General features: G+C 49.2%; 1 protein-coding gene across 3 annotated transcripts in view; it reads left to right on the top strand.

Annotated features, from left to right (window-relative positions):
• Positions 1-20,185, top strand: part of LOC132887036 (collagen alpha-6(VI) chain-like) — a 153,930-nt gene that overhangs the window by 8,662 nt on the left and 125,083 nt on the right. The window contains exon 2 of one of the 3 annotated variants that reach the window (XM_060922345.1): positions 10,720-10,982. The exons of 1 other annotated variant lie outside the window; for it this stretch is intronic. The gene's annotated coding sequence lies outside the window, so the exon portion shown is untranslated. Of the gene's footprint in view, positions 1-10,719; positions 10,983-16,435; positions 16,648-20,185 lie in introns of those variants that run through there. One more of the 3 variants, XM_060922346.1, reaches the window with a different exon arrangement.

Raw genomic sequence — 20,185 nt, 5'->3', positions numbered from 1 at the left:
TGCAAATACTGAACCTTTGATGCATGCTCCTTTTATACCCAATCATGTTACCAATTAACCTGCTTATTGTGGAATCTTCCAAAATGGTGTAACTTGAATATCTTATAAACTTTTCAGTCTTATTTTGTCTCTGTTCTAACTTTTTTGTGTGTGTTGTAGGCATCTAACTTCATTTTATTTCATCTCATCTCATTATCTCTAGCCGCTTTATCCTTCTACAGGGTCGCAGGCAAGCTGGAGCCCATCCCAGCTGACTATGGGCGAAAGGCGGGGTACACCCCGGACAAGTCGCCAGGTCATCACAGGGCTGACACATAGACACAGACAACCATTCACACTCACATTCACACCTACGGTCAATTTAGTGTCACCAGTTAACCTAACCTGCATGTCTTTGGACTGTGGGGGAAACCGGAGCACCCGGAGGAAACCCGCACGGACACGGGGAGAACATGCAAACTCCACACAGAAAGGCCCTCGCCGGCCCCGGGGCTCGAACCCAGGACCTTCTTGCTGTGAGGCGACAGCGCTAACCACTACACCACCGTGCCGCCCTTCATTTTATTTTCAAATCAAATTCTAACTTCATTTATATTTACAAAATACAAATAAGTTGGTCAGTAAAACTATTGAAAATATTTTCTTTGTACTTTTGTCAGTTAAATAAAGGTCCATGTGAATTAACAAATCACAGATTTTTGTTTTTAATGCATTTTGGAAAATATCCCAACTTTTCTGGAAATGGGTTTCGTATAATAATGTACAGTAAGATTTCATGTCACAACAGTTTTAATCAAATCGGCTTTAAATTAATCAAATAACTTGATAATTGATCACTCTTTTTATTTCTCATCCATTTTTACTCCTCTGTTTTTCAATTCATATGCGTTTTCATCAGCTCCATTTTAATCCATTTTTTGCTAGCCTACTTCCATCCCTCGCACATCTGCACCTTTCCTCTGAAAGCCTCATAAAGGACACAGAAGGACTCAGAATTTCTCAGAAAGGACACTTGTACTATTTCTGCAGTTCAAAGGAGTCTGTACGTTTGTTTGTAATAATTCATCGAGGTAATTCTTGAGTCTGTACAAGGTCACAATGTTTACTTAAATGGCTTGTAAAGTAAACAGAAGGATGAAGTCTCACCCATCCTGATAAACAAAGAGTGAATGGATATAGTTTAATCTTGATAGACCACACTGATTTAGAAATACCAAGCATCTATGCAGGAAGTGTATGGTTTGCTCATTTAGCAACTGGGAAAAAAAATCCACTTTTTTTTTTCTTTCTAAACCAAGCTGGTTATATAAACAGATCCGGGTATCAGTGGGGGTTTACAGAGTTTTAAAAGGATAAGAATGTAAAATTTAAATAGCCCCACAACACATACACACAACTTATAAAACACAAGAGAGAAACTACCATCGAAATGTAAGAAAAAATCCCAGGCAAATATCATGTCCTGTGTCTTTTCTTTTAATGGTTGATAGAATTGCTCCATTTCCAGATTTTTTTAAACTGTGTCACTGAACTGAACAGTGCATACTGCAAATTAATGTCCTTATAAGTAGAATGGGTTTGAGCCCCTCTCTCTCTCCGTGTGTGTGTCTGTGCATGTGTGTACCAGACCTTTTGTACTGATAAACATAATAAGGCATAATTATGAACTTCCTTTGAACTTTTATTTGGTATTATAAGGAGTGACCGGAGGCAGGGATCTGGCTCATGACATGCTGTTGTTAATGTGATGATAGTTACTGAAGTTTCATTTTAAAAAAATGTAAAAATGTAAAACCTTGTAAAACTTTTTTCACAAAGTATTAATTTACACCACCTGCTCGTGTATATGTCAGAATGGGGAAAAATGTGACCTCAGTAACTGTGGCATGATTGCTGGTGCCAGTCAGGCTGGATTGAGCAATTAAGAAACTGTTGATCTCCTGGGATTTTCATACAACTACACACAATAGTCTAGAGAGTTCACACAGAATGGCGCGAAAGTAAAGATAGATAGATAGGTTTACATTACATTATATTACTGTAACAGTTCAATATGTGTGGGTGGAGCACAGAGGACGGCAGGACAGAGGCTTTATTGCCACACTTTTCAGTCTAACTATATATATTTTAAACACACAGAGACACACACTCCAGCGTCTCATTCAGGGACGAGCTCCTCTGCTCTCGCTCTCCCTCCTTAAATAGGGTGCGGTCACTGGGAAGACACACAAACACAGGTTAATTGCCGTCAGGTGTAGTGATTCTGCCACTTACCTTCCCTGACTCCGCCCTCCTGTCACAGACCGGCGCTTGATCACGCCCCCGCTGCCACATACCCCCACCGCCCGACTCAGGCCAGGCGGCTGTCCGGCCTGCAGCCGACTCCCCCCTTGACGGGAGAGGAAGTCCGCCATGACCATCTGCGCCCCCGGCCTGTGGACCACCTTGAAATTGAAGGGTTGGAGTGCCAGATACCAACGGGTGATCCGCGCGTTGGCATCTTTCATGCAGTGGAGCCACTGGAGGGGCGCGTGGTCCGAACAGAGGGTGAAAGGGCGCCCCAGCAGGTAGTAATGGAGGGCGAGGACCACCCACTTGATCGCCAGACACTCTCTCGATCGTGCTGTAGCGCCCCTCACGCACTGACAGCTTCCTGCTAATGTACAGGACGGGGTGGCCCTCCACCTCCTGGGACAAAACCGCCCCCAGCCCTCTGTCCGACGCATTGGTCTGCAACACAAAGGGGAGAGAAAAGTCAGGGGAGTGTAAAAGTGGCCCCCCACACAGTGCAGCCTTCATTTCAGAAAAAGCCCGCTGGCATTGCTCCGTCCACTGGACTGGATCTGGTGCCCCCTTTTTAGTGAGGTCAGTCAGCAGGCTGGTGACGTCCGAATAATTAGGTATAAACCTACGGTAATAGCCAGCCAGCCCCAGGAACTGTCTCACCCCCTTTTTGGTCTTGGGCCTCGGGCAGGCCGCAATTGCTGCCGTCTCATTAATTAGGGGACGCACCTGCCCGTTGCCCAAGTGGAAGCCCAGATACTGTACTTCCACCCGCCCAATCGCACACTTCTTCGGGTTGGCTGTGAGCCCCGCTCGTCTCAGCGACCTAAGGATGGCCCTCAGATGTTCAAGGTGCCTCTGCCAGTCATTACTATAGATGATAATATCATCCAGATAGGCGGCCGCATAAGTGGCGTGAGGGCGGAGGACTCTGTCCATCAGCCGCTGAAACGTAGCGGGCACCCCAAACAGCCCAAACGTAAGGGTGACGAATTGGTGTAAACCAAATGGTATAGAAAAGGCCGTTTTCTCTCGGGACAGTGGAGTCAAGGGGATCTGCCAATAACCCTTTGTCAAATCCAGCGTCGAATAAAAGCGAGCAGTGCTGAGTCGATCGAGCAACTCATCAATACGAGGCATCGGGTATGCATCGAATTTAGACACCGCGTTGACTTTTCTGTAGTCCACACAGAACCGGACCGACCCGTCGGCCTTGGATACCAAGACCACCGGGCTGCTCCAGTCACTGTGGGACTCCTTGACGATGCCCATTTCGAGCATGGTCTCAAGTTCTTCCCGAACCACCTTTTTTTTTGTGTTCGGGTAACCTGTAAGGGCGGCTACGCGCTACTACCCCCGGGGGCGTCTCTATGTGGTGCTCTATGAGGTTGGTGCGACCAGGCAGGGGCGAGAACACATCTGAAAACTCGGTCCGCAACTGGGCGACCTCCGTGAGTTGGGTTGGGGAGAGGTGGTCTCCACAGGGGACCGGAGAGGGGCGTGATGCCAATGCCCTCTTTTGAACCTCCGGGCCCAGCTCTGCCTTCTCCGGAACCACCAACACCAACGCCACGGGGACCTCCTTATTCCAGAGTTTGAGCAGGTTGAGGTGGTAAATTTGTAGTGCCCCACCCCTGTCCATTCGCCTCACCTCATAGTCGACGTCCCCGACTCGCCGTGTGACCTCAAAGGGCCCTTGCCACTTGGCGATTAATTTGGAGCTCAAAGTGGGCAACAGTACGAGTAGTTTATCTCCCTGGGTGAACTCCATAAGGCACGTACCCTTGTTGTACAGGCGGGCTTGCTGTTCCTGGGCCTGCCGCAAATTCTCCTGAGTTAGGTGGGTGAGCGTGTGGAGTTTTGTGCGCAGGTCCATAACGTATTGAATTTCGTTCTTGCTTTGTGAAGGTCCCTCCTCCCAATTTTCCCGCAGCACGTCTAGGATGCCGCGCGGCTTACGCCCATATAATAATTCAAACGGGGAGAACCCCGTGGAGGCTTGGGGAACCTCTCGCACTGAGAACAACAAGGGCTCGAGCCACTTATCCCAATCACGTGCGTCCTCACTTACGAATATTTTAATGATATTTTTGAGGGTGCGATTGAACCGTTCCACTAAACCGTCCGTTTGTGGGTGATACACACTGGTGTGGATCGGCTTAATCCCCAATAACCCATACAGTTCGTGCAGTGTCCGTGACATGAATGTAGTGCCTTGATCAGTCAGAATCTCTTTCGGGATTCCGACTCGGGAGATAACGCAGAAGAGTGCCTCTGCAATACTGCGTGCTGAGATATTGTGCAGAGGCACTGCTTCCGGGTATCGCATTGCATAGTCCACCAGAACTAATATAAAGCGGTACCCCCGTGCTGACCGATCTAATGGCCCGACGAGATCCATCCCAATTCTCTCAAACGGGGTCTCGATCAATGGAAGAGGGCGCAAAGGCGCTTTTGGAATGGCCACTGGATTCACTAACTGGCATTCATGGCATGCCGTACACCACCTACGAACATCGCCGCGAATCCCCGGCCAATAGAATCGGGCCATTATTCGGGCTAGTGTCTTATCCTGCCCTAAGTGTCCAGCCATGGGATTAAAGTGAACCGCCTGGAATACCAATTCCCGGTGGCTCTTCAGAATCAAAAGCTGCGTGACTCGCTCTTTAGTTTGAGTGTCCTGCGTCACTCGGTATCACCTATCCTTCATAATTGCGAAGTAGGGGAAGGACGGGGTGGCGTTCGGCTGGAGCGTTTGACCATCGATTACTCTCACTTGGTCAAATGCATGTCGCAGAGTCTCGTCTCGCGATTGTTCTAATGGGAAATCCACGAGGGATTCCCCAATAGAGAGAGGAGGAGCCAGCGGGTCCTCACTCTGATGCAGAGATGACGTAGACGGCTCTGTGACAGCTGCTCCCGCCAAAGCGACACCGGGACCTCCCCCTGTCAAATGGCAGGACCCACTCTTTACTAAGCGTGTCATTAACCCCCGAAATCCCGGCCAATACGTCCCCAAAATTAAAGAGTGGGTAAGGTGAGGATTAACCACCGGAAGAGGAGAGAAGACGCCATCTGCTGTCCTGCCGCCGGAACAGCCGCCAAATGATCCTCCGCTTGCTCGACTGCCTGATCCAGCGGTTCCTGTGGGTAAGCAAGCGATGAACTGTTCCAGCACCACCTGGTCGATGATCCCCTCGGTGTCGCGGTCGTCGGCCCTCAGCCACTGCCAGCAGGCATACCGGAGCTGCTGGCCGAACGCGAACGGCTGGCCGACTTCCTCCAAGCGCAGAGCACGGAAGCGCTGGTGCTGTTGCTCTGGAGTGCACCCCACGCGCTGGAAGACGGCCCGGCGGAGGTCCGCGTAGGCCAGCTGGCGGTCGGCGGGGAGCTGTAGCGTGGCCAGCTGTGCCTCTCCCGTTAGGAGGGGGAGGAGGCGCGCCGCGCGCTGCTCCATCGGCCACTCCGAGGCTTCTGCGACCTGTTCGAATAGCGTGATGAATGCCTCGGGGTCGTCCTGCGGGCCCATCTTGGTGACAGTGAGAGGAGACGGGCCCGCGGCCGGAGCGCTGGTGGACCCCGCCGACGCGAGGAGGTGCCGGAACGCCTCGCGGTCTTCCTGCTGGGCCAGCACCAGGGCTTCGTAGCACCGCTCTTGTTCCTTCCGGAGGGTGATGAGCGCCTGGTTCTGGCTTTGCTGGGCCATGGCAAGGGCGTGGACCAGGTCGGCGAACGGGGAGGATTCCATGGGGCTGATCGGTTTGTGCTCCACTCTGGATCCCCTGGTTTTGGCACCACTGTAACAGTTCAATACGTGTGGGTGGAGCACAGAGGACGGCAGGACAGAGATCAAGTGTAAACAGAGGCTTTATTGCCACACTTTTCAGTCTAACAATATATATATATTTTAAACACACAGAGACACACACTCCAGCATCTCGTTCAGGGACGAGCTCCTCTGCTCTCGCTCTCCCTCCTTAAATAGGGCGCGGTCACTGGGAAGACACACAAACACAGGTTAATTGCCGTCAGGTGTAGTGTGTGGCAGCGGGGGCGTGGTCAAGCACCGGTCTGTGACAGGAGGGCAGAGTCAGAGAAGGTAAGTGGCAGAATCACTACACCTGAAAGCAATTAACCTGTGTCTTCCCAGTGACTGCGCCCTACTTAAGGAGGGAGAGCGAGAGCAGAGGAGCTCATCCCCGAACAAGACGCCTGTCGTGTGTGTCTGTTTGAGATATTGTTCACTGAAAAGTGTGGCAATAAAAGCCCTATTCTAAAACCTGATCTCTGTCCTGCCGTCCTCTGTGCTCCACCCATCCATACGAACTGCCACAGTGGTGCCGAAACCCGGGAAAGTGGAGCACCAGCCGAGCAGCCCCATGGAGTCCTCCCCGTTCGCCGACCTGGTCCACGCCGTCGCCACGGCCCAGCAAAGCCAGCACCAGGCGCTCGTCACCCTCCAGAAGGAGCAAGAGCGACGCTTCGAGGCCTTGGTGCTGGCTCAACAAGAAGATCGAGAGGCGTTCCGGCACTTCCTCGCGTCGGCGGGGTCCACCGGCGCTCCTATCGCAGGCCCGTCTCCCTTCACCGTCACCAAGATGGGCCCGCAGGACAACCCCGAGGAGTTCATCACGCTCTTCGAGCAAGTCGCTGAAGCCTCGGGATGGCCGCTGGAGCAGCGTGTGGTGCGCCTCCTCCCCCTGATAACGGGAGAGGCACAGCTGGCCGCGCTACAGCTCCCCGCCGAACGCCGGCTGGCCTACGCGGACCTCCACCGGGCTGTCCTCCAGCGCGTGGGGCTGTCCTCCAGCGCGTGGGGCTGTCCTCCAGCGCGTGGGGCTGTCCTCCAGCGCGTGGGGCTGTCCTCCAGCGCGTGGGGCTGTCCTCCAGCGCGTGGGGCACACCCCAGAGCAGCAGCGCCAGCGCTTCCGCGCGTTGCGCTTGGAGGAAGTCGGCCGGCCGTTCGCGTTTGGCCAGCAGCTCCGGGACGCCTGCTGGCGGTGGTTGAGGGCCGACAACCGCGACGCCGAGGGAATCATCGATCAGGTGGTGCTGGAACAATTCATCACTCGCTTGCCAGCAGGAACCGCGGAGTGGGTCCAGTGCCACCGCCCGGCGTCGCTGGATCAGGCAGTGGAGCTGGCGGAGGATCATTTGGCGGCTGTCCCGGCGGCAGGACAGCAGATGGCATCTTCTCTCTCTCTCTCTCTCTCCCCCCCTCCTCCTGTGTCCCGTCCTCGCCCCATTCCCCCACCGCGGAGGCGGAGGCTGGCACCACCCCAGCCGGCCCGCCGCGCCCGCGGTGCCGGCCCGCCGCGCCCGCGGTGCCGGCCCGCCGCGCCCGCGGTGCCGGCCCGCCGCGCCCGCGGTGCCGGCCCGCCGCGCCCGCGGTGCCGGCCCGCCGCGCCCGCGGTGCCGGCCCCTTTCCCCCTTCTGTGTCTGTCTCTCCCCCACCTCAGGTGAGTGAGCCCCAGATCACCGGTGCAGAGGGAAAGCCCGGGCCGGTTTGCTGGCGCTGCGGGGAGCCGGGCCACCTTCAACAGCAGTGCATGGCGATGGAAGTGGGTGCGGTGGTTTGGATCCCCGACGCGCCAGAGGCCGCCCTCAATCGGGCCAGAGCGTATCGCATACCGGTGAGTATCCAAGGGGATACATATCAGGCGTTGGTGGATTCTGGTTGTAACCAGACCTCAATTCACCAAAGCCTGGTGCAAAACGAGGCACTGGGGGGAGCACAGGGGGTGAAGGTGTTGTGTGTGCACGGGGATGTTCACAGCTACCCTTTGGTGTCGGTCCACATTTTTTTCAGAGGGGAAAAATTTATAGTGAAGGCGGCGGTTAGTCCTTGCCTTACCCACTCTTTAATTTTGGGGACGGATTGGCCGGGATTTTGGGGTTTAATGACACGCTTAGTAAAGAGTGGGTCCTGCCATTTGACGGGGAGGTCCCGATGTCGCTTTGGCAGGAGCAGCTGTCACAGAGCCGTCTACGTCATCTCCGTGTCAGAGTGAGGAGCTGCTGGCTCCTCCTCTCTCTATTGGGGAATCCCTCGCAGATTTCCCATTAGAACAATCGCAAGACGAGACTCTGCGACATGCGTTTGACCAAGTGAGAGTAATTGATGGTCAAACGCTCCAGCCGAACGCCACCCCGTCCTTCCCCTACTTCGCAATTATGAAGGATAGGTTATACCAAGTGACGCAGGACACTCAAACTAAAGAGTGAGTCACGCAGCTTTTGATTCTGAAGAGCCGCCAAGAATTGGTATTCCAGGCGGCTCACTTTAATCCCATGGCTGGACACTTAGGGCAGGATAAGACACTAGCCCGAATAATGGCCCGAGTCTATTGGCCGGGGATTCGCGGTGATGTTCGTAGGTGGTGTACGGCATGCCACGAATGCCAGTTAGTGAATCCAGTGGCCATTCCAAAAGCGCCTTTGCGCCCTCTTCCATTGATCGAGACCCCGTTTGAGAGAATTGGGATGGATCTCGTCGGGCCATTAGATCGGTCAGCACGGGGGTACCGCTTTATATTAGTTCTGGTGGACTATGCAACGCGATACCCGGAAGCAGTGCCTCTGCGCAATATCTCAGCACGCAGTATTGTGGAGGCACTCTTCCGCGTCATCTCCCGAGTCGGAGTCCCGAAAGAGATTCTGACTGATCAAGGCACTACGTTTATGTCACGAACACTGCGCGAACTGTATGGGTTATTGGGGATTAAGGTGATCCGCACCAGTGTGTATCACCCACAAACGGACGGTTTAGTAGAATGGTTCAACCGCACACTCAAAAATATCATTAAAAAATTTGTAAGCGAGGACGCACGTAATTGGGATAAGTGGCTTGAGCCTTTGTTGTTCTCAGTGCGAGAGGTTCCCCAAGCCTCCATGGGGTTCTCCCCATTCTAATTATTATATGGGCGTAAGCCGCGCGGTATCCTAGACGTGCTGCGGGAAAATTGGGAGGAGGGACCTTCACAAAGCAAGAACGAAATTCAATACGTTATCGACCTGCGCGCAAAACTCCACACCCTCACCCACCTAACCCAGGAGAATTTGCGGCAGGCCCAGGAACGGCAAGCCCGCCTATACAACAAGGGTACGCGGCTTAGGGAGTTCACACAGGGAGATAAAGTACTCGTACTGTTGCCCACTTCGAGCTCCAAATTGATCGCCAAGTGGCAAGGACCCTTTGAGGTCACACGGCGAGTCGGGGACGTCGACTATGAGGTGAGGCGAACGGACAGGGGTGGGGTGCTACAGATTTACCACCTCAATCTGCTGAAACTCTGGAATGAGGAGGTCCCCGTGGCGTTGGTGTCGGTGGTTCCGGAGAAGGCGGAGCTGGGGCCGGAGGTTCAAAAAGGGGCAATGGCATCCTGTACCTCTCCGGTCCCCTGTGGAGACCACCTCTCCCCGACCCAACTCACGGAGGTCGCCCAGTTGCAGACCGAGTTTTCGGATGTGTTCTCGCCCCTGTCCGGTCGCACGAACCTCATAGAGCACCACATAGAGACGCCCCCGGGGGTGGTAGTGCGTAGCCGCCCTTACAGGCTACCCGAACACAAAAAAAAGGTGGTTCAGGAAGAACTTGAGACCATGCTCGAAATGGGCATCGTCGAGGAGTCCCACAGTGACTGGAGCAGCCCGGTGGTCTTGGTACCAAAGGCCGACGGGTCGGTCCGGTTCTGTGTGGACTATTGAAAAGTCAACACGGTGTCTAAATTTGACGCATACCCAATGCCTCGTATTGATGAGTTGCTCGATCGACTTGGCACGGCTCGCTTTTATTCGACACTGGATTTGACAAAGGGATATTGGCAGATCCCCTTGACTCCACTATCCTGAGAAAAAACGGCCTTTTCCACACCGTTTGGTTTACACCAATTCGTCACACTTCCGTTTGGGCTGTTTGGGGCACCTGTGACGTTTCAGCGGCTGATGGATAGAGTCCTCCGCCCCCACGCCACTTATGCGGCCGCGCATCTAGATTATATAATCATCTATAGTAATGACTGGCCGAGGCACCTTGAACATCTGAGGGCCATCCTTAGGTCGCTGAGGCGAGCGGGGCTCACAGCCAACCCGAAGAAGTGTGCGATTGGGCGGGTGGAAGTACAGTATCTGGGCTTCCACTTGGGCAACGAGCAGGTGCGTCCCCAAATTAATAAGACGGCAGGGATTGCGGCCTGCCCAAGGCCCAAGACCAAAACGGGGGTGAGACAGTTCCTGGGGCTGGCTGGCTATTACCGTAGGTTTATACCTAATTATTCAGACGTCACCAGCCCACTGACTGATCTCACTAAAAAGGGGGGCCCAGATCCGGTCCAGTGGACGGAGCAATGCCAGCGGGCTTTTTCAGAGGTAAAGGCTGCACTGTGTGGGGGGCCACTTTTACACTCCCCTGACTTTTCTCTCCCCTTTGTGTTGCAGACCGATGCGTCGGACAGAGAGCTGGGGGCAGTTTTGTCCCAGGAGGTGGAGGGGGAGGACCGCCCCGTCCTCTACATCAGTAGGAAGCTGTCAGTGCGTGAGGGGCACTACAGCACCATTGAGAGGGAGTGTCTGGCGATCAAGTGGGCGGTCCTCGCCCTCTGTTACTACCTGCTGGGGCGCCCTTTCACCCTCTGTTCGGACCACGCGCCCCTCCAGTGGCTCCACCGCATGAAAGATGCCAATGCGCGGATCACCCGTTGGTATGTGGCACTCCAACCCCTTAATTTCAAGGTGGTCCACAGGCCGGGGGCGCAGATGGTCGTGGCGGACTTCCTCTCCCATCGGGGGGGGGGGGGGGGGGGAGTTGGCTGTAGGCCGGACGACTGCCCGGCCTGAGTCGGGCAGTGGGGGTATGTGGCAGCGGGGGCGTGGTCAAGCGCCAGTCTGTGACAGGAGGGTGGAGTCAGGGAAGGTAAGTGGCAGAATCACTACACCTGAGAGCAATTAACCTGGGTTTGTGTGTCTTCCCAGTGACCGCGCCCTACTTAAGGAGGGAGAGCAAGAGCAGAGGAGCTCATCCCCGAACAAGACGCCTGTCGTGTGTGTGTATCTGTTTGAGATAAATATTGTTCACTGAAAAGTGTGGCAATAAAAGCCCTATTCCAAAACCTGATCTCTGTCCTGCCGTCCTCTGTGCTCCACCAATCCATACGAACTGCCACAAGTGATTCTGCCACTTACCTTCCCTGACTCCGCCCTCCTGTCACAGACCGGCGCTTGACCACGCCCCCGCTGCCACAATTACATTACATGGCATTTAGCAGATGCTCTTATCCAGAGCGACGTACAACGAGTGCAGAAGTCAGGTACATGAGGTGCTGGACTTCTAGACAAGAAAGTTCTAGTGCCAACTGAACAAGTGACAGCAATACCTTGTGTAATATGCTGTTGAAATACCAATATTCAAACAGCCAAGGAAACAAACCAACCATATAAAGTATAAATAAATAGAACTCAAAACAGCTAACCCCAGGCTAGACCATACACAGCCTGGGTTGGTCTAGACCAAAACACAGTTACACTGTGGGCAGGGAAGAAGGGGAGAGGTGCAGCCTGAAGAGGTGAGTCTTCAGTCTGCACTTGAAGGTGGTCAGGGAGTCAGCAGTTTTGACCTCAATGGGAAGGTCATTCCACCAACAGGGAACCAGGACAGACAGTAGTCGAGTGGGCTGGGCAGGAGCAAAGAGGAGGAGAGGCCAAGCAACCAGTAGTAGGGGAGCGTAGGGATCTGGCTAGTGTGTTGGGGCGGAACAAACTCTGGAGGTATGCTGGCCCTAATCCCTTGAGAGCCTAGTAAGCTAGCATCAACGTCTTAAATTTGATGCGAGCTGTGATAGGTAGCCAGTGCAGTTCGGCAAGCAGAGGGATGACATGGAAAGAACAAGGGAGGTTGTAGACCAGGTGAGCTGCAGGGGTCTGATGGCAGAAGCTGGAAGGCCAGCAAGGAGAGAGTTACAGTAGTCCAAGCGGGAGAGGTTTAGAGCTTGGACCAGGAGCTGAGTAGAGTAGGTGGTAAGAAAAGGGCAGATCCTTCGGATGTTGTAGAGCAGAAATCTACATGTCCGGATCACTGCAGCAATGTCTGCCGAGGAGGAGAGTTTGTCATCGAACATGACCCCTAGGTTCTTTGCACTGGGTGAAGGAGACCTAGAGTTCTCCCCCATGGAAAGGACAATGTCCAGGGCTGGAGAGGATGGAGCAGGAATGTAGATTACCTCTATCTTGCCTGGGTTGAGCTTTAGGTGATGGTTGTCCATCTCTGTATGTCATGCAGGCAAGCAGAGATGCTAGCAGAGATGTGTGTGTCAGAAGGAGGAAAAGAAAGAAACAGTTGGGTGTCATCAGCATAGCAGTGGTAGGATAGACCATGAGCAGAGATAATTGGACCAAGAGACTGGGTGGAGAGGGAGAAGTGGACCAAGGATTGAACCTTAAGGGACACCAGTGGTAAGTGGGCGTGGTGCTGATACAGAACCAGACCAAGTAACCTGGAAAGAGTGACCAGAGAGGTCAGGACTTGAACCAGTCTAGGGCTGTCCCACAGATTCCTAGAGCTGATAAGGATGACAGGAGAATGGAATGATCAACAGTGTCAAATGCAGCAGAAAGATCAAGGAGAATCAGGACTGAGGAGAGTGAGGCAGCATGTGCTGCATGAAGTGCCTCATTGATTGAAAGAAGCGCAGTTTCAGTTGAGTGTCCAGCATGGAAGCCAGACTTGTGAGGATCCAGGAGGTTGTTCTGTGAGAGAAAAGAGGAGAGTTGGTTAGCAACAAGCACATTCAAGCATCTTTGACAGGAAGGGGAGGAGAGAAACGGGGTGGTAGTTGTGGATGACAGAGGGGTCTAACGTGGTTTTATTCAGCAGGGGGGCGATGTGGGCCCGTTTGAAGTTGGAAGGAAAGTATCCGGAGGACAACAAGGAGTTGATGAGGGAGATGATAAATGGGAGGATGTCAGGAGTGATGGTCTGGAGGAGAGATGAGGGGATAGGGTCAAGGACACAGGTGGTCGGATGGTAAGAGAGCAGAAGTTGGGAGACATCAGAAGTGGAAAGAAGGGAAAAAGCAGAGAGCAAGGGGGAAGAGACAGGGAGGGGGTGGGAGGGTGAGGCAGGTATGGTGAAGAAGTTGTGGATGGCTATGATCCTCTTCTCAAAAAGACTGCGAAGTCCTCTGCAGTGATGGAGGACTGAGATGCAGGGGTGGAGTGTTGAGGAGAGAAGAGAAAACTGAACACAGTTGATGAGGGTTGGAGATTTAGGTGTGAATTTTAGAGTGATAAAAATTCATCTTGGCTGATTTGAGTGAGGCTGAGAACTCAGCAAGGAGGAACTGGTATCAGAAAAGGCCAGCAGGGGCCCTGGATTTTCTCCACTTCCTCTCTGCTGCACGGAGACCGATTTTGTAGGAGCAAAGTGTTTCAGACATCCAGGGACTAGGAGAGGAAAATCTTGCTGGCCTGGAGACAAGAGGAGATAATGTGTCCAGTGATGATGAAGCAGATTCAGTGGACAGATTGGCAAAGGATTCAAGCAGGGGAAGGGAGGCAATGACAGAGGAGGGAGAGAGTGAGCGGAGGTTACAATGGACAGTCATAGTGGGGGTAGGAGGGGGAATGATGGGTGGAGAGGAAGAGGGAGGGAGAATGAAATGAAGTGGTGATCAGACAGATGGAGAGGGGTAACTGTGGAATCTGAGGCAGAGCAGTTTTGGAAGAAGACCAGGTGGAGAATGTTCAGGCCTTTCAATTACATGAAACCTGTGATGGATAATGTCTTAGGCGCCTAAATTAAAAAGGCACCCAAATTAAGGTGAAGCACCCAAAATATGCTACCAAAAGTAAAAAAACAAACAAACAAAAAAAACCATTGATTAAATAAACTTGGCTGCATAAAACCCAATGTCTTGACTTTCTTCTTTAAAAACACTGAAATTAGTGAGAATTAACATGTATTTCTCGTAATTGATGCAAAATCCACACCATTCCCATGTTGTTCCGGGTTCGTCAAACTAGCTGTAAGCCTCGCACAGAGCATGAATTCTTCATCAATGGCGATTGGCATGCCATGATTTCGTGAAGGAGCGAGACTCGCGTACCAATGACCAGAGCAGGATTTCCACATTAGGGAAATCTTCTTTCTTCTTCTTTTATATTGTTTTATGGCGGTTGGTAAACAGCTTTTAGATACATTACCGCCACCTTCTGGACTGGAGTGTGAACCTGAATGTTTACTACCCTATTGTGCTAAATTCTCCTAATAATTCCTGTATCATTTAAAAACCTAAAAATAGCCCTGTATCCCACATTATCTGACCTCAACTGCAATATCTCTCTGATATCTAGTTTCATATGATTTAAATCAGGTAAAAGACTGAATAAAAGAGAGCTATTCAGGACACAACTGTGTGTATTTAAGAGACAGCTTGCATCTTAAATACACTTACACTACGTTCACACTGCAAGGCTTAATGCTCAATTCCGATTTTTTTGTGAAATCCGATTTTTTTGTGAGGTCGTTCACATTAACAAATATATGCGACTTGTATGTGATCCTCAGTATGAACGAAAAGCGACCTAAAAGTGTTCCGCATGCGCATTGCAGGATACGACGACGTCACACGCAGTGAGCATGGCCAGTGTTTACGGAAGTAACCTAAAGTTTCCTGTGTATGACAGTAGCCAGCATGGAGTACCTGGCGATGATGCAGTTGTTGCGACGGAGCCAGAACATGCACAATAGCCTGATGTTAAGGAGGAGGTTGAGAAGGAAGAGGGCAAGGGTTTTGGCTCAGGCGTTCTGCGGGGTAGTGACTGCAACCTCCGTTCAAAGGAACGTGTGGGTGCGGAGTCGCATTGATGTCATGCGCCATGTTGTTGTAACTTTTTTTGAGAGACCCGCTGCCTACTTCAGCGCAGAATAGTGACGTTTGTGGCTTGTTGATGACGTGCAAGTCAGATGAATGCGACCTGGCGGTTCAGACTGAAGTCGCATATGAAAAGATCGGATAGGAATCGGAATTAGGACCACATATCCAAACGGCCTGGGTCGGATTTGAAAAAATCGGATCTGTGTCGTTCATATTGTCAATAAAAGATCAGATACAGGTCACATATGGGCGAAAAAATCGGATGAGAGTCACTTCAGCCTGCAGTGTGAACGTAGTGATAGTTGTGTAAGTGGGGGTGGAATCAGTGACTTGGAGCTTGGTCCTCTTGTTGATGATAGTCTTAGATACTGGCCTTTCATTTAAACTAAGATCTTTTACCTGACTACATACTGTGAATTGCACTGCCAATTCTTGTGATGTGACTGAAAAACCTTTTGTATCACAGGTCTGCTACAGGTTCATCTCTTTGATGGCAACAGTGCAGAACTTGCTTTTTCATTCCCAGGCTCCTTTCCTCCAGGCTCTCCTCAGGCCCCAACACATCTTTTAAATACTAACTGTTTTCTAATTATTTTTGTCATGTACATGTACATCAAGAGGGATTAATGCTGTAGACATTTTGCAATAAAGGTAAAAATAACATTCATAGATTTCTTTATTTATTCATAACTTTGTAGCTAAAAAAGCAGCAGCAGGTTTAAACACAGCACTGGGAAAACAGCACTTTGCGTGTGCAGAAAAGCCCAACTTACCCTGTATCATGACGGAAAAAGCCCAAATTCAGAAATACAGGGTGTAGCCCAAATTATGTAATTGAAAGGCCTGATTTTGCCAGCTTTATGGGTTGGATGAGAGTTCAGCAGAGAGAGATCAAAGGAGTGGAGTAGGGGAAGGAAGGCAGCAGAGTGGGAGGCTTCTAGGTGGAGGTTGAAGTCTCCCAGGAGCATCAGTGGAGTGCCATCTTGTAGGAAGGAGCTGAGTAGGATGTCCAGTTCATCAAAGAAGGAGGGCGATAAACAACAATGACAAAAAGGCTAACCGGAGAAGAGATTGAAATGGAATGAAATTCAAAGGAGGAGATAGAGAGGTGGGAGAGTGGAAGAGGTGAGAACTTCCACGACTGAGAAATCAACAAACTAATGCCACCACCATGACAACCAGACAGGCGAGGAGTGTGAGAGAAGGAGGTGGAGAGGGCTGCAGGTGTTGTGGAGTTGTCAGGTGAAATCCAAGTCTCTGTCAATGCAAGGATGTGGAGGGACAGCAGGGAGGCATAAGCAGAGATGAAGTCAGCCTTCCATGTGGTAGACTGGCAGTTCCATAGTCCAGCAGTGATCCAGAAGCTATCAGTGGAGGTAGCTGAAGGGTAGATGAGGTTGGAAAGGCAACGTCCTCACAGGGGGCCATAACGACGGAAGTGCCTCTTCTGGATGAGGGAACAAATAGGAATGGAGTCCAGACAAATGATGAGCAGGTAATGGGAAATGTACAAGAGATTTTGGGAAGGAGTGTTGCTCGAAACCACGCTAAAAGCCCAGCTAATTAGCAAATGAGAAACAGCTAATTGCTCACGCAAATCAAAACTGATGCACGAATCCCATCTAGTAGCAAACCCGATGTAAACACAAGAAAACAAGGAGTAGCACGCGCCTAACAAGCAGCAGATAAGCAGAGTATTCAACAGGTACAAGCAGCAGAAAAACACACAGTATTTCAATCACAAAAAACAATTGGCAAAACACAGAAAACTTAGCTTGCTCTAGAAGTTATCCAAAGCTCCAGTAGCCAATAACAAATGCACTCAGATAGATAGATAGATAGATAGATAGATAGATAGATAGATAGATAGATAGATAGATAGATAGATAGATAGATAGAAAAATTCTGATTAGCATTGGTTCAATGTCCAAAAATGTCTTCTTGATGAGAGAGGTCAGAGAAGAATGGCCAGACTGGATGGAGCTGATAGGAAATTTACAGTAACTCAAACACTTTTTATGACCATGGTGAGCAGAAAAGCATCTCTAGAACACAAAACACATCAGTCATTGAGGCAGATGAGGTACATCAGCAGATCACATCAGGTGTCACTCCTGTCAGCCATGAACAGGAGTTTGAGGCTATAGTGGGCACAACTTCACTGAATCTGGTCATTTGAAGATTGTAAAACATCCATTCAAAGGCAAGGATCAACATGTTGTGCATTCTCACATTCTTTATTGCTCACTTGTAAGCTGTAGTTATTTGAGATCCTGTAGTCGTCCTCTCTCACATCTGATTAGGGATGATAAGTTTCCATTTTAGAAAATTGCCAATTCTGTTTTGTTTGTTTAGGTTTTGGGTGGGGGTTCCGTTTTCTGTAATAAGAGGTAGGAAAAAAAGTTTCCATGTACCAGTGATACAGTTTTGGAGTTCTGAAATCTATAAAAACAAAAGTTGAGCAATAAATATTTTATTCAATTTCTACATAATTATAGACTTTCAGGTTCAAATTGGGAGGATGAGAGAAAGAAGTTGAAGAACTGTATGGTATCAATTCCGCTGAATGACATCGAAATGAAATAAGACATCATGTCAGGGCTCGACGTTAACTTTTTAATCCACTTATCCAGTCAGACAAGCAGCAAGATTTTTCACTTGTCCTGACCATAACCTTTTTATTACTACGTATTTATGAGTTCATAAATACATAGTGTCTCTCAATTTCTCTTTTGTTGTGATTTCCTTACTAGGAATTTCCCAGCAACCCTCCTAGTCACATGATATATCATTGGAAAGTGAATAGCTTGAAAGAGTAAGACATTTGCATGTAAAACAAAAGTCAACTACAGAGGACACAAGTCTATGGATTGGTTCTCAGGAGTGTGTGTGTGTGTGTGTGTGTGTGTATATATGGGTGTGTGTGTGGTTGAGTTTTGTGGGGATGTTTGTGCTTTAATCATAATGTACAGTATTCAATACATTTTCTCATCATGGATACATTCAGAAAGATTACTGCAGATTTTATTATTATTATTATTATTATTATTATTATTATTATACCAAATAGAAAATACATAAGTGAGAAGAAAACAAAGTGTACATTACAACATGACAGAACAATTCTTGTTTCCACAGAGATGGAGACAGCATGTGGGTCAGAGTCCACAAAAGTAATGTCATTTCCTGTTGCAAGGAGGCATGTGAACCCTTATATGCTGTTCCAGATTTGCAATTTAAAAAAATATATATATATTCTACTGCACAGCATGAAAAATGAAATGAAACTCATGTGAATAATGGATGGAACCAGGGCCGGAGTGGGCCCTGTTTTCAGCCCGGGAGTTTAATTCACAGTCAGGCCACTTTGAAATGGAGGAGGAATTTGAGTACATTAAAAAAGATAAAACAAATAACTGTTTTCACAATGCTTTTTATTTGGTTTAAATTCAGGTAAACTTCACTTCACTTTAACAATATAGGTTCTCGCGTGCATTTGAACCAATGCTTGTGCATTACATGCCGCATACGCCTCGAAAATAATGGCAAATCAACAATGCTGGGTACTCAGCAACCGGCAGATAAAGCGTGAGGGCGCATTAGGCAACTCAAAAATGGTTAAATGAAATGTAGGCTAAAGCAAGTGTTTGATTCTGCTTAGAATATTGGCATATGCATACACCTCTTCTAAGTTACATATTTAACAACAATTATTTAACATCAAATATGACTTCTAGGCCTATGTGTTCATAACCACAATGTGCGCATGCCGGTGGAAATGCACAGTGTGACAGCGAGATGAAATAGGCTGGATGAGGAAATAACGCGCAACAGCACATTTGGGACCTGTTCATCTAAAATTGTTAATAACTGGGATGTAAAGCAATGTCCGGTTCTTCTTAGAATTAAGACATACACCACATCTATACCGTGTAAATTGCGAGATTTCACATGACAGCAAAAAGCTGAATTGACATCGCAAACTATCAACACATTATAGGCCTAGCATAGACTGATAAAATCGAAAAACAGGGTTATCATACTCCATATCTTTCGTAACCTACCAGCTGGTCTTGAGAACATATCTGTCAACTTGGCACATTTTGCTGCCACCTCCTTCCTTTTTTTAAGCTTCGCCCTTTCGGTTCCACCTGGCCTCTTTCTGCCCTCCATCACTGACGCGCGCTGTTTCGCGCCAATGTTGTTTAAGTTCCCCGCAATACAGAGGAGGAGTCTTGGACCAAACCAACTGCAATAGAGGGGAGGGGAGAATTTCCTTATTTGGTAGCGCCTATTTAATCTGCTGCGATGCTGTCGGCGTCTGGGCTGCCATGTGAAAATGCAGAGTGCAGTTGAATTGATGATTAATGCAAGAATAAGATCAGTGACCAAAATTAGTCAAAATTATTTTCCCCATGCTCCAAGCAGGCCACCATTGATGGTTTGGGCCGGGGATGGTCCCGGCTAAATATAGGGCCACCCCGGCATTGGATGGAACAGAGATTTACATGTAGAGATTACAAATTAACTATTTAGAAACAGATTGATACCAATCTGTAGCTATAGTTACAAATTACGTATAATCAATCAATCAATCATCCAATAATAATACAATTAAACAAGTCCTAGATTAATTACAAATTACTGCATAATTATAACAAAACAATACATTATTCTAATACTCAATTTATTAGAAAATATTTCCATACAAATGAATATTTCCAAAACATTAAAAAAATTAACATAAATTTCAAGAAAACCTAAAGAACATCAGGCAATATATATTTATAACTATATCAAGCAAAAATAAGCTCAGTATAACAATTCAATAGTATAAAAAAGCCAGTGTGTATTAAAGAAAATGAGATGTGAGATATTAGTGTGAGGAAGCATTGAGGAATAATCTATAAGTTATTGAACTCTATCAGGATCAATTCATGTGTGATGTGAATTATGTGACCAATAAATACTGTCAAGACATGACTGTGAGAATGAAGTGAAAATGGAAAATATGAGAAAATAATCCTGTTTCA

The sequence above is a fragment of the Neoarius graeffei genome, chromosome 5, assembly GCF_027579695.1.
Source record: "Neoarius graeffei isolate fNeoGra1 chromosome 5, fNeoGra1.pri, whole genome shotgun sequence".
In the NCBI taxonomy this organism is placed as follows: Eukaryota; Metazoa; Chordata; class Actinopteri; order Siluriformes; family Ariidae; genus Neoarius; species Neoarius graeffei.
This window is presented reverse-complemented; position numbering and strand designations above follow the sequence as displayed.